The 15,256-nt window shown below is 50.7% G+C and overlaps 1 pseudogene; it reads right to left on the bottom strand.

Moving 5' to 3' along the window:
• LOC135891988 (adhesion G protein-coupled receptor E2-like) overlaps positions 1–15,256 on the bottom strand; it is a 1,091,233-nt pseudogene that overhangs the window by 579,404 nt on the left and 496,573 nt on the right.

Raw genomic sequence — 15,256 nt, 5'->3', positions numbered from 1 at the left:
ACAAAAAAATGTTTCAAAACAAGTAGTCAACTTTTTATTCCAATAATATCAAAATGGAACACTTTGATCACCTGTCCCCCACCTCCCAGGCACAGCTGGCTCCTTTCCTGCCCTTCCCCCCCTGCACACACTGGCTCAGGGCTGCCACACAGAGCTGGCCCTTGCCCCATCTGCCTGCAGGCTCAGTGCGGTTCCCTCACAGACGGCGCCTCTCCGGGACCCTCCTGCACGCAGCTGGCTCCAAGCTTTTACTCCCAGCACCTCCAGCTCCTGCCCCCCTCCCGTCATAACAGCCGGTGCTGGTCTCTCACGGGGCGGAGGGGGGCACAACAGCCACTCCCTGCCTGCCCAGTTTTTTCCCCCTGTATGCAAATTTTTTGAATGTGGTGAGAGAGGTCTTCACTTTTTCAACTGCTGTGTCTTTCACTGTTGCACCATATGCTCCTATCCAGTCAGTTGAGTTTCTTGCAGAAAGATAGGCCTGGTCTACACTACGAGTTTAGGTCGAATTTAGCAGCGTTAATTCGAATTAAGCCTGGACACGTTCACACGACGAAGCCCTTTTTTTTGACTTAAAGGGCCCTTTAAACCAGTTTCTTTACTCCACCTCTGACGAGGGGATTAGCACTAAAATCGGCCTTTGCGGGTCAGAATTGGGGTAGTGTGGACGGAATTCGACGTTATTGGCCTCCGGGAGCTATCCCACAGTGCTTCATTGTGACCGCTCTGGACAGCACTCTCAACTCAGATGCACTGACCAGGTAGACAGGAAAAGCCCCGCGAACTTTTGAATTTCATTTCCTGTTTGCCCAGCGAGGAGAGCACAGGTGACCACACAGAGCTCATCAGCACAGGTAACCATGATGGAGTCCCAGGATCGCAAAAGAGCTCCAGCATGGACCGAACGGGAGGTACGGGATCTGCTCACCATATGGGGAGATGAATCAGTGCTAGCTGAACTCCGTAGCAGTAAACGAAATGGCAAAATATTAGAAAAGGTCTCAAAGGCCATGAAGGACAGAGGCCACAACAGCAGTGCCGCGTGAAAATTAAGGAGCTAAGGCAAGCCTACCACAAAGCCAGAGAGGCAAACGGAAGGTCCGGGGCAGAGCCGCAAACATGCCGCTTCTACGCGGAGCTGCATGCAATCCTAGGGGGTGCAGCCACCACTACCCCAACCGTGTGCTATGACTCCGTCAATGGAGAAACACGCAACAGGGAAGCGGGTTCGGGGTACGAGGAAGATGAGGATGAAGATAATGTAGATAGCTCACAGCAGCAAGGAAGCGGAGAAACCGGTTTCCCCAACAGCCAGGATATGTTTATCACCCTGGACCTGGAACCAGTAACCCCCGAACTCACCCAAGGTGTGCTCCCAGACCCTGAGGGCACACAGGGGACCTCTGGTGAGTGTACCTTTGTAAATATTACACATGGTTTAAAAGCAAGCGTGTTTAATGATTAATGATTAATTTGCCCTGGCAATTGCGGCCAGTACAGCTACTGGAAAAGTCTGTTAACGTGTATGGGGATGGAGCGGAAATCCTCCAGGGACATCTCCAGAAAGCTCTCCTTCATGTACTCCCAAAGCCTTTGCAAAAGGTTTCTGGGGAGGGCTGCCTTATCCCATCCGCCATGGTAGGACACTTTACCACGCCAGGCCATAGCACGTAGTCTGGAATCATTGCATAACAAAGCATGGCAGCGTATGGTCCCGGTGTTTGCTGGCATGCAGACAACACCCATTCCTTATCTCTCTTTGTTATCCTCAGGAGAGTGATATCATTCACGGTCACCTGGTTGAAATGGGGTGATTTTATTAAGGGGACATTCAGAGGTGCCCGTTCCTGCTCGGCTGAACAGAAATGTTCCCCGCTGTTAGCCACGCGGTGGGGGGAGGGGTGAAGTGATCATCCCAGAGAATTGGGTGTGGGGTGGGGTAGTTGGGTTTGTGCTGCATGTTAACCCGGAAACCGCAGCCCCTCCTTTTACATTGCAAACCCATTTTAAATGGCCAACCCAAGGGGTGCTTGGTATGGGAAATGAGGGCGCTACTGTTTGAAACCATTCCCACATGTTAAGAAGGTTAAAAAAGCCAAAAGACTGTGGCTTACCATGGCTGCCTGCAAGCCGAAATCTGTTGCCTGGCACTGCGTGAGTGATCTCTCACACCAAACCGGCAAGCCCTCAATATAAGAGGAAAAATGTGACCTTGTAACGAAAGCACATGTGCTGTGTAATGTGAACAGCAAAATTTAACGTGAAAGAGTGTACCCATTGTTCTCTAAAATGTGTCTTTTTTAACCACCTCTCCCTTCTCCTCCACCAGCTGCAAATGTTTCTCCTTCACAGAGGCTAGCGAAGATTAGAAGGAGAAAACGGCGGACTCGGGATGATATGTTCTCGGAGCTCCAGATGTCCTCCCACGCTGACAGAGCACAGCAGAATGCGTGGAGGCAGTCAATGTCAGACTACAGAAAAGCACAATATGAACGAGAGGAGAGGTGGCAGGCTGAATCGCGGGATGAACAGAGCAAGTGGCGGGCTGAAGATGATAGGTGGCATCAGCTTGCTGACAGAAGGCAAGAGTCGATGCTCCGGCTGCTGGAGCATCAAACTGATATGCTCCAGCGTATGGTTGAGCTGCAGGAAAGGGAGCAGGAGCAGAGACCGCCACTACAGCCCCTGTGTAACCAACAGCCCTCCTCCCCAAGTTCCATAGCCTCCTCACCCAGACGCCCAAGAACACAGTGGGGGGGCCTCCGGCCACCCAGTCACTCCACCCCAGATGATTGCCCGAGCATCAGAAGGCTGGCCTTCAATAAGAGTTAAAGTTTTAAACTGCAGTGTGTCCTTTTCCTTCCCTCCTCCCCCACCCATCCCGGGCTACCTTGGCAATTATCCCCCTAGTTGTGTGATGAATGAATGAAGAATGCATGAATGTGAACCGGGGGGGGGGGGGGGGCAGAGGGTTCATCAAGGAGAAACAAACAGAAGTTTCACACCGTAGCCTGGCCAGTCACAAAACTCGTTTTCAAAGCTTCTCTGATGCGCACCGCGCCCTGCTGTGCTCTTCTAACCGCCCTGGTGTCTGGCTGCGCGTAATCAGCGGCCAGGCGATTTGCCTCAACCTCCCACCCCGCCATAAATGTCTCCCCCTTACTCTCACAGATATTGTGGAGCGCACAGCAAGCAGCAATAACAATGGGGATATTCTTTTCGCTGAGGTCTGAGCGAGTCAGTAAGCTGCGCCAGCGTGCTTTTAAACGTCCAAATGCACATTCCACCACCATTCGGCACTTGCTCAGCCTGTAGTTGAACAGGTCCTGACTACTGTCCAGGCTGCCTGTGTACGGCTTCATGAGCCATGGCATTAAGGGGTAGGCTGGGTCCCCAAGGATCACGATAGGCATTTCAACATCCCCAATGGTTATTTTCTGGTCCGGGAAGAAAGTCCCTTCCTCCAGCTTTTGAAACAGACCAGAGTGCCTGAAGACGCGAGCATCATGTACCTTTCCCGGCCATCCCACGTTGATGTTGGTGAAACGTCCCTTATGATCCACCAGGGCTTGCAGCAGCATTGAAAAGCACCCCTTGCGGTTTATGTACTCGGTGGCTTGGTGCTCCGGTGACAAGATAGGGATATGGGTTCCGTCTATCGCCCCACCACAGTTTGGGAATCCCATTGCAGCAAGCCATCCACTATGGCCTGCACGTTTCCCAGAGTCACTACCCTTGATATCACCAGGTCTTTGATTGCCCTGGCAACTTGGATCACAGCAGCCCCCACAGTAGATTTGCCCACTCCAAATTGATTCCCGACTGACCGGTAGCTGTCTGGCGTTGCAAGCTTCCACAGGGCTATCGCCACTCGCTTCTCAACTGTGAGGGCTGCTCTCATCCTGGTATTCTGGCGCTTCAGGGCAGGGGAAAGCAAGTCACAAAGTTCCATGAAAGTGCCCTTACACATGCGAAAGTTTCGCAGCCACTGGGAATCGTCCCACACCTGCAACACGATGCAGTCCCACCAGTCTGTGGTTGTTTCCCGGGCCCAGAATCGGCGTTCCACGGCATGAACCTGCCCCAGTAACACCATGATTTGCACATTGCTGGGGCCTGTACCTTCTGTGAGGTCTATGTCCATGTCAATTTCCTCATCACTCTCGTCGCCGTGCTGCAATCACCTCATCGGCTGGTCCTGGTTTTGCTTTGGCATGTCCTGGCTCTGCATATACTCCAGGACAATGCGCGTGGTGTTCATAGTGCTCATAACTGCCGCGGTGATCTGAGCAGGCTCCATGATCCCAGTGCTATGGCGTCTGGTCTGAAAAAAGGTGCGAAACTATTGTCTGACGGAGGGAGGGAGGGGCGAGTGACGACATGGCGTACAGGTACAGGGAATTAAAATCAACAAAGGTGGCTGTGCATCAGGGAGAAACACAAGCAACTGTCACACAGAATGGCCCCCCCAAAGATTGAACTCAAAACCCTGGGTTTAGCAGGCCGTTGATTTCACGGAGGGAGGGGGAAGCAAATGAATACAGAACAAATCTATTTTTTACATCTTAAGCTGGCAGCCGACGGTGCAGCATGACTGATAGCCCTCGGCATCTTCTGGGTGCTTGGCAGAAAATACTGGGCGCTTGGCAGAAAATAGTGTACTACGACTGATAGCTGCCATCATCATTCGGAAGGCAGCAGAATATGACTGGGGGACATACGGAGTTTCAGCCAACATCTGATCAAACCAGTCGTAATACACCATCTACTGCAAAAAGGCAAGGGGCTGCTGCTGTGTAGCAATGCAGCCCCACGTCTGCCAGCACCCAGATCGCCGATGAAGGCTACCAGTAATACTGCACCATCTACTGCCAAAAGGCAATTAAATGCTGCTGTGTAGCAATGCAGTACCACGTCTGCCGGCACCCAGATGACATATGGTGACGGTGAGCTGAGCTGAGCGGGCTCCATGCTTGGCGTGGTATGTTGTCAGCACAGGTAACCCAGGTAAAAAGGCACGAATCGATTGTCTGCCGTTGCTCTGACGGAGGGGGAGGGGCCTGACGACATGTACCCAGAACCCCCCGCGACACTGTTTTGCATCATTCAGGCATTGGGATCTCAACCCAGAATTCCAATGGGCGGCGGAGACTGCAGGAACTGTGGGATAGCTACCCATAGTGCAACGCTCCAGAAGTCGACGCTAGCCTCGGTACTGTGGACGCGGTCTGCCGACTTAATGCACTTAGAGCATTTTATGTGGGGACACACACAATCGGCTGTATACAACCGATTTCTATAAAACCGGCTTCTATAAATTCGACCTAATTTCGTAGTGTAGACATACCCATAGTGAGCATTTGCTGGTCTTGTTCAGAACCAGTGTTCAACTTCAGGATGAACAAGTGACAATGCTTTTAACATTGGCCTCCAGTTTGTAGGGTGTGGTATCTCTTGCTTAAATAGAAAGTATGATGCCACACCCACGTTTGTTCTCATGTCTCTTGAGGTTCCACCCAGCTCACAGTGATTTCAGCTGAGCTCTCAGTGGGAGAACCTTGCTGCTAGTGCAGACTGGGCCCGTCTCTTCCACTTAGACCTGATTATCGGTGATTTCAGCTGTAGCGGTCACTTAACAAAACAAAAGACTATCTATGGAGCCTAATCAGCTCTGTCTTTAAACAGTGGAGAGGGGCAGGTCAAATAGTACTTGTGACTCAGGCAGACCATCAAGCAAAACACCTGTCCCTCACCCAACCCCAGCCAAAATCTATCACTTGGGCAACACAGCTCTGTTTGCTGGATACCTCAGTAGATTAGGTGTGAATGTAAATACAATCTGGTCCTGAAGCCTTTCCCCCCAGCCCCCAGCTCATCACTAGCTGTCAGTGAGAGCTCATTTAGACTTTGCTTACAAATCATAATTTGGCCAACATCACCGAAATGAATACATTGGCATTGTCATAAAAACAAAAGCTGTATGTCCTAACTATAAAGGGAAGGGTAACAACCCTCCTGTGTACAATACTATAAAATCCCTCCTGGCCAGAGGCACCAAAATCCTTTTACCTATGTAACCCTTCTGCCCCTCTGAGTTGGCAGCAACAAGGGCCGGGTTCAGGATTTAGGGGTTCCGTTTCAATAACGCAATGCAACACTGGCTCAAGCCCCCACCCAGTGACCTGGGACAATTACATACCACCCCCCAGGCCTCTAGGAGGCAATACTTCCCCTCTCGCAAGCACGGAGTCTGAGTGTAGCAAAAAGCCTTTTAATAAAGGAGGGAAACAATGCAGCATTATGTTGGGGAAACACCACAAACAGGATTCATAACACAAACCATGAGCAAAAGACCCACCTCCAAGTAAGTTTGGCAGTGTCCTTTTCCCCTCAGGGTCTTAAATCCAATCACCCCAAAGTCCAACAACCCAAAAGTCTCTGTCCCTGGTCAGTGCTGCCCCAGAGTTCAAAAGTTTATCTGCAGAGTTTTACCCCCCCCCCCCCCCAGCCTGGGTGGAAATGGGGGGGGGGCCCCACACGGGGTGTTAAAGTGGTCCGGGGCCGACTGCCCCACCTCTCCGTGGAGTTCTGATGCAGCCTTCACCACAAACGGCTCCACTCCACCAGTCGCTCCAGCCGTCCCCGCAAACTGCTCCGCTCCGCTTGCTGTTCCGTGGGCCACTCCAACCGTCCCACAAACTGCTCCGCACTGCCAGCCACTCCACTCCACCAGCCGTCCCATGAACCACTCTAGCTGTCCCCGCAAACTGCTCAGCTCCGCTCCAACCATCCCGCAAACTGCTCCGCTCTGCCAGCTGCTTAGCAATATAACTTCAGGCTCCCCCACTAGTTAACACAGCACTCAGTGATCTCAGCTCAGTAATTTTAGCTCTTTTAGTGATTTCAGCTTGTAGTAGGGGAGCCCCAGTGCTGGTGCACCATTGGCCCAAAGTGAATTCAGCTCAGCAGTCTCTAGGTAGACTCTTTTAATGGAATCAAAATTAGCTCTGCTATTCAACAGTGGAAAGAGGAGGCACTGCAATTGGTGTTCCAGGCCCTCAAAAGGGGGACCCATACCATTAGGTGCACATACCTGTCCCCAACCGCTCTCAATTCACTGGGTTTTGGAACCCATGTCCCTTGTCTAGCGAGTGCTACCTAGTTGATGGTGAGACCCTCTGTCATAAAACAGTTTCATTGTCCTTGATTCACATAATCAGGGTAACAACACTTTATTCCTCCTGCCCCAATAACAGAGAAACTGGGGATCACACAGCAGCCAAAGTGACCATTTGGGGCTGCCCTGGGCTCATGTTAGGCAGGGTGGGTGTGCCTATGCAAACAAGATCAGCCCCTGAAGTTCTTTTCCAAACTCGCCACAATTCACCACCAGATGTCAGAGTAGAGCTCATCCTGACTCTGCTTACATCCTCCCCCCAGCCGAGAATTTGTCATCCCGACAAATCACACTCCCTATTATACCAACTCACTGGTCCCCTCCAAAGGGCCTCAGATAGCCCACTTTAGCTTCCACATGCCTGTGTGCTAAATGTATTGGCTCCTCACTAGTCACCCCAGGTGCATCATGAGTTAACCGTTTTACTGGTCTTATTACCATCTCACCGATTGAGAATCTCTGTTGCAGTGGTAGGAGGGACATCCTCTTGAGCGATGGATGGAGAGGTTTCCTTTGAGGTCCCCTCGGCTACTGGCATAGGCCCCTGCATTTCTAGTTCTAACAGTGGAGGGTCCAAGGTGCCCAGGACATCCTCCACCTGTATGTCTCCACTGTCCAATAACCTGTGTGTGTCATCACACGGGGGTCCCACCAGTGGCTCGGGGTGTCAGGAATGGGCCTAAATACTTCTGCCATGGGGTTTAGGGCGGAAGAGGAGGAGCTCTCTTTTGATTCAGCTGATCGAGACTGAAATCTTGTCTCCATCCCAGGATACACCATGGTTGTGTCTTCCTCCTCAGACTCACTCTCGGATGTGCTGCATAGGGGTAGGTTAGCTGCAGGGGGCCGGCTTTCCATGTTAGAGGGCGGCTTTGGTCCAGCACCTTCGTTCTGCCCAGTTGCCCTGTTGTGGCCCATCTCATAAAGGGTCCCTACCAATTCCCCCACAGGGAGCAAAAGGTTTCTATGCACTGTCTTCATCTGCCCTGGACCCTCTTCAGGTTTGATCTTGTAGACCGGCAGGTCTCCTAGCTTTTCCATCACCAAGTAAGGTATTGCCTTCCATTTGTCAGCTATCTTGTGTTTGCCAGCAATACCCAAATTTCGCAGCAGGAGTCTGTCTCCCAGCTGGAGCTCTTGCAGATGTACCCTAGCATCATATCGATATTTGTTGCGGTCTGCATTCTTCCGAGCCACAGATGTAGCTAAGTGATAAGCATCCCGCAGCTTTTCTCTTAGTCGGGATACATATTGCTGATGAGTTTCATAGCTATCTCCATCCTCTGATACACCAAAGCACAGGTCTATGGGTAATCTTGGTTCTCACCCAAACATCAAGAGATATGGGGTGACTCCCGTAGCATCGTTCTTTGTAGCGTTGTAAGCGTACACCAGAAATGCGACATGTTGGCTCCAGGTTGCCTTCTGCTCTGGCCGCAAAGTCCCCAACATATCTAATAGGGTTCAGTTGAACCTCTCTGGCTGAGGATCACCTTGCGGGTGATAAGGTGTTGTTCTAGACTTTTTAATCCCCGCTATCCTCAGCACCTCCTTCAGAAGGTGACTCTCAAAGTCCCACCCCTGATCCGAGTGTATCCGGGCTGGGAATCCATAATCTGAGAAATATTTTTCCCACAGTACTCGAGCGACAGTGGTGGCCCTCTAATCACGTGTGGGATATGCCTGCGCATATCGCGTATAATGGTCGGTCAGTACTAGAATGTTCCCATATTCCTCCTGTCTACTTCTAAAGACAAGAAATCAATGCATACCAGCTCCAGAGGTTTGTTGCTGGTGATGTTCTTCAGATATGCAGCCCTCGTGGGCAGAGTTTTCCTTTGAACACATCGAGCGCAGGTCTCACATTTCCTGTGAACATCTTCAGCCATCCAGGGCCAATAGAACCTACTATGAATAAGTTCCAGGGTCCTCTCCATCCCTAAATGTCCAAACTCCTCATGCAGGGCCCTCGTGGCCAGGGCTCTGTATTCTTTCGGTAGCACTAGTTGAGTCCGTTGCTTTTGTAAAGGGTCTGTGGTCATTCGGTGTAGCACTCCCTGAATCAGTTTTAGTTTGGTCCATTCTCTCAATAGTAGTTTACCCTCCGGGTTAGGTGGGACAACCGCAGCTGGGCTTCACCCCTCCCTTTTGGCAAGTAGTGTATCACGAATGTCAATATCTTGCAGCTGGGCTTCCTGCCAGTCAGCCGCATTGAGCATGGGCAAAGGAGATTGGTCCAATGCAATATAGTTCACTGAAGCAGAAGGCACGCATTCAGGGGGCAGGCCCAAAGCTTCTGCAGCACATCCATGAAGGCTCTCATGGGCCTCTGGCTCTCGGCGACTCACACTGCAAATAGCTCTCACTCCATCTGTGGGTATCACAGCAACTCCTTGTGCCTGTGGACGCCGGGACAATGCATCTGCATCTACATTGCTTCTCCCTGATCAGTATTGAATGCTGAAGTCATAGCTAGCCAAAGCGGCCACCCATCTTTGCCCTGTAGCATCCAGCTTAGCACTTGTTAACACATAGGTCAGTGGGTTGTTGTCTGTCCACACCTGGAACTGAGCACCATACAAGTAATCTCGAAATTTCTCAGTGATGGCCCATTTCAAGGCCAAGAACTCCAGCTTGTGGGTGGGATAGTGAGTTTCACTATCAGACAGTCCTCGGCTGGCAAAGGCTACAGGTTTACATTTGCCGTCCACCTCCTGGTACAGTACTGCTCCCAGACCCTCCAAACTGGCATCAGTATGCAGGATAAACGGCTTGCTTGGGTCAGCAAAGACTAGGACCGGAGCATGAGTTAGGCAAGTAATGATTTCTCTAAAAGCCCTTTCACATCTCTCATCCCACCATGGCCCAAATGGTTCGAAGGGGCCATAGTGTCTCTGCACAGGAGGCTTTGGGGATCTCCCCTTATTCTTGGTCTTAGATTTGTTCTTGCTGGACTGGTATCCCCTGGTAAGATCATTCAGAGGTTTTACAATTGTAGCATAGTTTTTCACAAATCTGCGGTAGTAGCCACTAAACCCAAGAAAGGTCTTGAGTTCTCTGTAGTTACCTGGACATGGCCATGTAGTGAGTGCTTCTATTTTATCGGGATCAGTACTCACACCCTCTTGGGACATGATGTGACCCACATACTTCACTGAGGTCCTGCAGAACTGGCATTTGTCAATTGAAAGCTTCAAACCATAATCCTCCAACCTATCAAGCACTTTAAGAAGTCTTTCTTCATGCTCCTCCAAGGTTCTTCCAAATACAATCAGGTCATCCAAATAAACTAACACTTGGAGTAAATTCATGTCTCCCACAACTTTCTCCATAAGACGTTGAAATGTGGCAGGTGCTCCAGAAATCCCTTGGGGCATGCGTTCAAACTGATAAAACCCTAATGGGCAGATGAAGGCTGTCTTCTCCTTATCTTCTTCACCCAGAGGGATCTGGTAGTATCCACTCCGAAGATCCAACACAGAGAACCACTGGCTTCCCAGCAAACAGTCTAAGGCATCTTGGACTCGGGGCATGGTGTACTGGTCAACCACAGTACGGCGGTTTAGGGTGCGGTAGTCAATACACATCCGGATTTTCCCATTCTTTTTACGGACCACCACAATGGGTGAGGCGTATGGGCTGTGGGACTCTGTAATGATGCCATTCACAGCCAGCTCCTGAAGATGTTGTCGCACATCTTCCATCTCGGAGAGAGCAATCCTCCTAGATCTCTCCCTGAAAGGTCGAGACTCATGTAGTCTGATGTTGTGCTCTACTCCTTTTGCAGATCCCACATCCCACTCATGCAATGAGAACACCTTGGATCTTTCACAAAGTTTCCTCCTCAGGCGATCTTTCCACTCCTCGGACAATGGTGCATCTCCAAAGTCAAACTTTGCTTGGTCTATTGTCAGAACTTGAGTCTCACACTGGGGTTTTACACTTGATTCAAGCTCGAAGAGGTCTGCTAGCTTTTGTCCTTGCTTCACAACAACATCTCAACTTGTTTCATTAGCAATCAGTATAGTCACCTTTTCCTGGGCTTCAGCAGGTAGGATTATGACTCCACTGGGGACCAGCACTCCTTCCGGGAGCTCTCCTTCAACCGGCTGCTCTACCATTGCTAATGCCCCTTTACTGCCTTTCAGCCTGGTACTCATGACAAGCACTTCTTGCTCCATCCTTGCAGGCACTACTAAGGGGGTTGTGCCCACGTACTTCAGCGCCCCAATCGGTAGCTCAGATGTCTCCTTTTTAGCACCCTCAATCTTCCTATAGGCTTCAGCACAAAGCGTATGGATCATCAGGGTATTCAGGTACTGGTCCCCAGCCCGTCGTCTGCAGTAATCCGCGAGCACCTTGAAGAGACTGGAGTTGGTCCCTATCAGCACAGACACATCAGAGGTCCCTTTAGGGTCAGGGCATATTAAGGCAGCTGTGTCTACCTCTTCCCTTACCCCAGCAACCTCCTCTGGGAATTCCAGGTGCACTATGACATACCCTTGGTAGGGGTATTCATCCATGCTGAGGCCACACAGACCAATGCCAGTCAGTGGCTGTATAGGCAGGTGCCTAAACATCTGTTGGTAGAATGACTGAAATATAATAGTCACTTGAGATCCAGTGTCAAGCACGGCTTTACACTCCGCCCCTTCAACCCTCACCGTGACCTCTGCTCGAGGCCCTATCAGTCCTGCGGGGACCCCAGCTGGACGGTTTTTTCTGGGGGAATCTTCAAATCCTGCAGGCCTGTGTGGTCCCCATCCCCTGACCCTCTGGCAGCTACCAGATCTCTCCCAACTGATTCTCAGCTTTCCATACACTAAGGAGGGGTTTTCTTCATTATGGCACTTGGCAGCACTGTGCCCATCCTGACCACATCGGTAAAAGAAGAATTGTCCTTTCCCCCTTCGCCTGGGTGGGACGGTGGCTCTAAATGCTGACTTCTCCATTGCCACAGCCTGAGGCTCCTTATTCCTGGAAATCTTAGCTCGGTCAATGGTGCTTTGCAGCTCAGCTATCCATTCTGTCAGGACCTGCATTTGTTGGGAAAGTTCCTCTGTGGTGCTCACCATCAGTACACTGGCCATTTGCAGTGGTGTTGTGCTGGCTGGCTCCAATGTTTGAGCTTCCCAAAACTCACTGGCAGCCTGCCTTTCTTCCTCTTCCCTGACCTCCTTGATCAGCTGGGAGTAACTTGGGGGATGTTCCTGCCATTCTCTTAGCAGAAGATGACGTAGAATTGGGTTCTGATACTGAGTCCCTCTTACAACTTAAGCCAGTCTGGTCTGATCCATCTGCTCAGCACTCACTGCTCCCCTCATGACAGCTCTCTGAAGCAGTCTCTCCAGCCTCTGTATATAGGCTGAAATCTTCTCGCCCCTTTGCTGTCGGGAATTAAGGAACTTACAGTAACTGTCTTCAGGGCCCTCTACGCTCCCAAAGGTATGATCAAGGGCCGCTAGGCAGTCCTTCACACTGACCCCAGGGTCAACGATCTTCAGGGTGCGAATCACATCTAATGCTGGGCCACTAAGGCTCTCTATTAGACATCTTCGCTTTTCTGCATCGGGTACAGCCCACTCCCACAGCATTTCAGTGGTATGCTCCAACCAGGGTTCAAACTCCTCTTCCCCAGCAAATAACCTTAACTTACGACAATAGTTTGATGTAGCATGGGACAACACAACCTTTTCCAATATTTGCCCCAGTGCTTTTGCCCAATCATTGGCTGAGGCTGCGGCCCCTGAGCTAGAGGCTGCAGGGCCGGGGCCCAACAAACCCGACATATTAGCCATTATGCAAACAGTAATTTCCTCAAAATATAAACGCAATTGTTTCCCAATGCAGTGGAACACTCAACAGGTGCTTGCAAGGAGTACTGACCCAGGGATCCCGGATGAGCCCCCAAAAATGTAACCCTTCTGCCCCTCTGAGTTGGCAGCAACAAGGGCCGGGTTCAGGATCTAGAGGTTCCGTTTCAATAACGCAATGCAACACTGGCTCGAGCCCCCACCCAGTGACCTGGGACAATTACATACCACCCCCCGGGGGCCTCTAGGAGGCAATACTTCCCCACTTGCAAGCACGGAGTCTGAGTGTAGCAAAAAGCCTTTTAATAAAGGAGGGAAACAATGCGGCATTATGTTGGGGAAACACCACAAACAGGATTCATAACACAAACCATGAGCAAAAGACCCACCTCCAAGTAAGTTTGGCAGTGTCCTTTTCCCCTCAGGGTCTTAAGTCCAATCACCCCAAAGTCCAACAACCCAAAAGTCTCTGTCCCTGATCAGTGCTGCGCCAGAGTTCAAAAGTTTATCTGCAGAGTTTTACCCCCCCCCCAGCCTGTGTGGAAATGGGGGGGCCCACACGGGGTGTTAAGGGGCACCTTACGTGGTTCAGGGGCCGACTGCCCCACCTCTCCATGGAGTTCTACTGCAGCCTTCACCACGAACGGCTCCGCTCCACCAGCCGTCCCGTGAGCCGCTCCAGCCGTCCCCCCAAACTGCTCCGCTCCGCTCTGCTCGCTGTTCCATGGGCCACTCCAACCGTCCCACAAACTGCTCCGCACTGCCAGCCGCTCCCCTCCACCAGCCGTCCCATGAACCACTCTAGCTGTCCCCGCAAACTGCTCAGCTCTGCTCCACATTCCGCTCCAACCATCCCGCAAACTGCTCCGCTCTGCCAGCCGCTTAGCAATATATTTTCAGGCTCCCCCACTAGTTAACACAGCACTCAGTGATTTCAGCACAGTAATTTTAGCTCTTTTAGTGATTTCAGCTTGTAGTAGGGGAGCCCCAGTACTAGCACACTACTGGCCCAAAATAAATTCAGCTCAGCAGTCTCTAGATAGACTTTTAATGAAATCAAAATTAGCTCTGCTATTTAACAGTGGAGAGAGAAGACAGTACAATTGGTGTTCCAGGCCCTCAAAAGGGGTGGGTGGGTCGGTCGGTCACTCTCACTCACACACACTTCACTAGGTTTTGGATCCCATGTCCCTTGTCTAGCGAGTGCTACTTAGTTGATGGTGAGATCCTCTGTCATAAAACAGTTTCATTGTCCTTGATTCACATAATCATGGTAATAACACTTTATTCCTCCTGCCCCAATAACAGAGAAACTGGGGATCACACAACAGCCAAAGTGACCATTTTGGACTGCCTTGGGCTCATGCTAGGCGGGGTGGGTGTGCCTATGCAAACAAGATCAGCCCCTGAAGTTCTTTTCCACACTCGCCACAATTCACCACCAGATGTCAGGGTAGAGCTCATCCTGACTCTGCTTACACCTATAAAGGGTTAAGAAGCTCCGGTAACCTGGCTGACACCTGAGCCAAAGGACCAATAAGGGGACAAGATACTTTCAAATCTTGAGGGGGCAGGGGGAAAGGCTTTTGTTTGTGCTCTTTGTTTTGGTGTTTGCTCTTGGAACTAAGAGGGACCAGACATCAATCCATGCTCTCCAAATCTTTCTGAACAAGTCTCTCATATTTCAACTTGTAAGTAATAGCCAGGCAAGGCGTATTAGTTTATCTTTGTTTTCTCAACTTGTGAATGTTCCCTTTGCTAGAGGGAGGTATCCCTGTTTTGCTGTAACTTTGAAACTAAGGCTAGAGGGGGTTCCTCTGGGCTCTTTGAATCTGATTACTCTGTAAAGTTATTTTCCATCCTGATTTTACAGAGATGCTTTTTACCTTTTCTTTTAAATAAATCCTTCTTTTCAGAACCTGACTGATTTTTCCATTGTCCAAAGACCCAGGGGTTTGGGTCTTTGCTCACTTTGTAACCAATTGGTTAGGATATTATTCTCAAGCCTCCCCAGGAAAGGGGGTGTAAGGGCTTGGGGGGATATTTTGGGGGAAGAGGAACTCCAAGTGGTCCTTTCCCTGTTTCTTGTTAAATCACTTGGTGGTGGCAGCATACCAGGTTTTAACCTAAGCTGGTAGAAATAAGCTTAGGGGGCTTTCATGCGGGTCCCCACGTCTGCACCCTAGAGTTCAGAGTGGGGAAGGAACACAGACACTGTATAAGGAAATGTCGCGGAGTCCCCGAGCGATGCTCTGGAACTGCTCCC

The sequence above is a fragment of the Emys orbicularis genome, chromosome 19 (assembly GCF_028017835.1).
Source record: "Emys orbicularis isolate rEmyOrb1 chromosome 19, rEmyOrb1.hap1, whole genome shotgun sequence".
NCBI classification, from domain to species: domain Eukaryota; kingdom Metazoa; phylum Chordata; order Testudines; family Emydidae; genus Emys; species Emys orbicularis.
The sequence above is the reverse complement of the archived record's forward strand: the minus strand, read 5'-3'. Positions and strand labels throughout refer to the sequence as shown.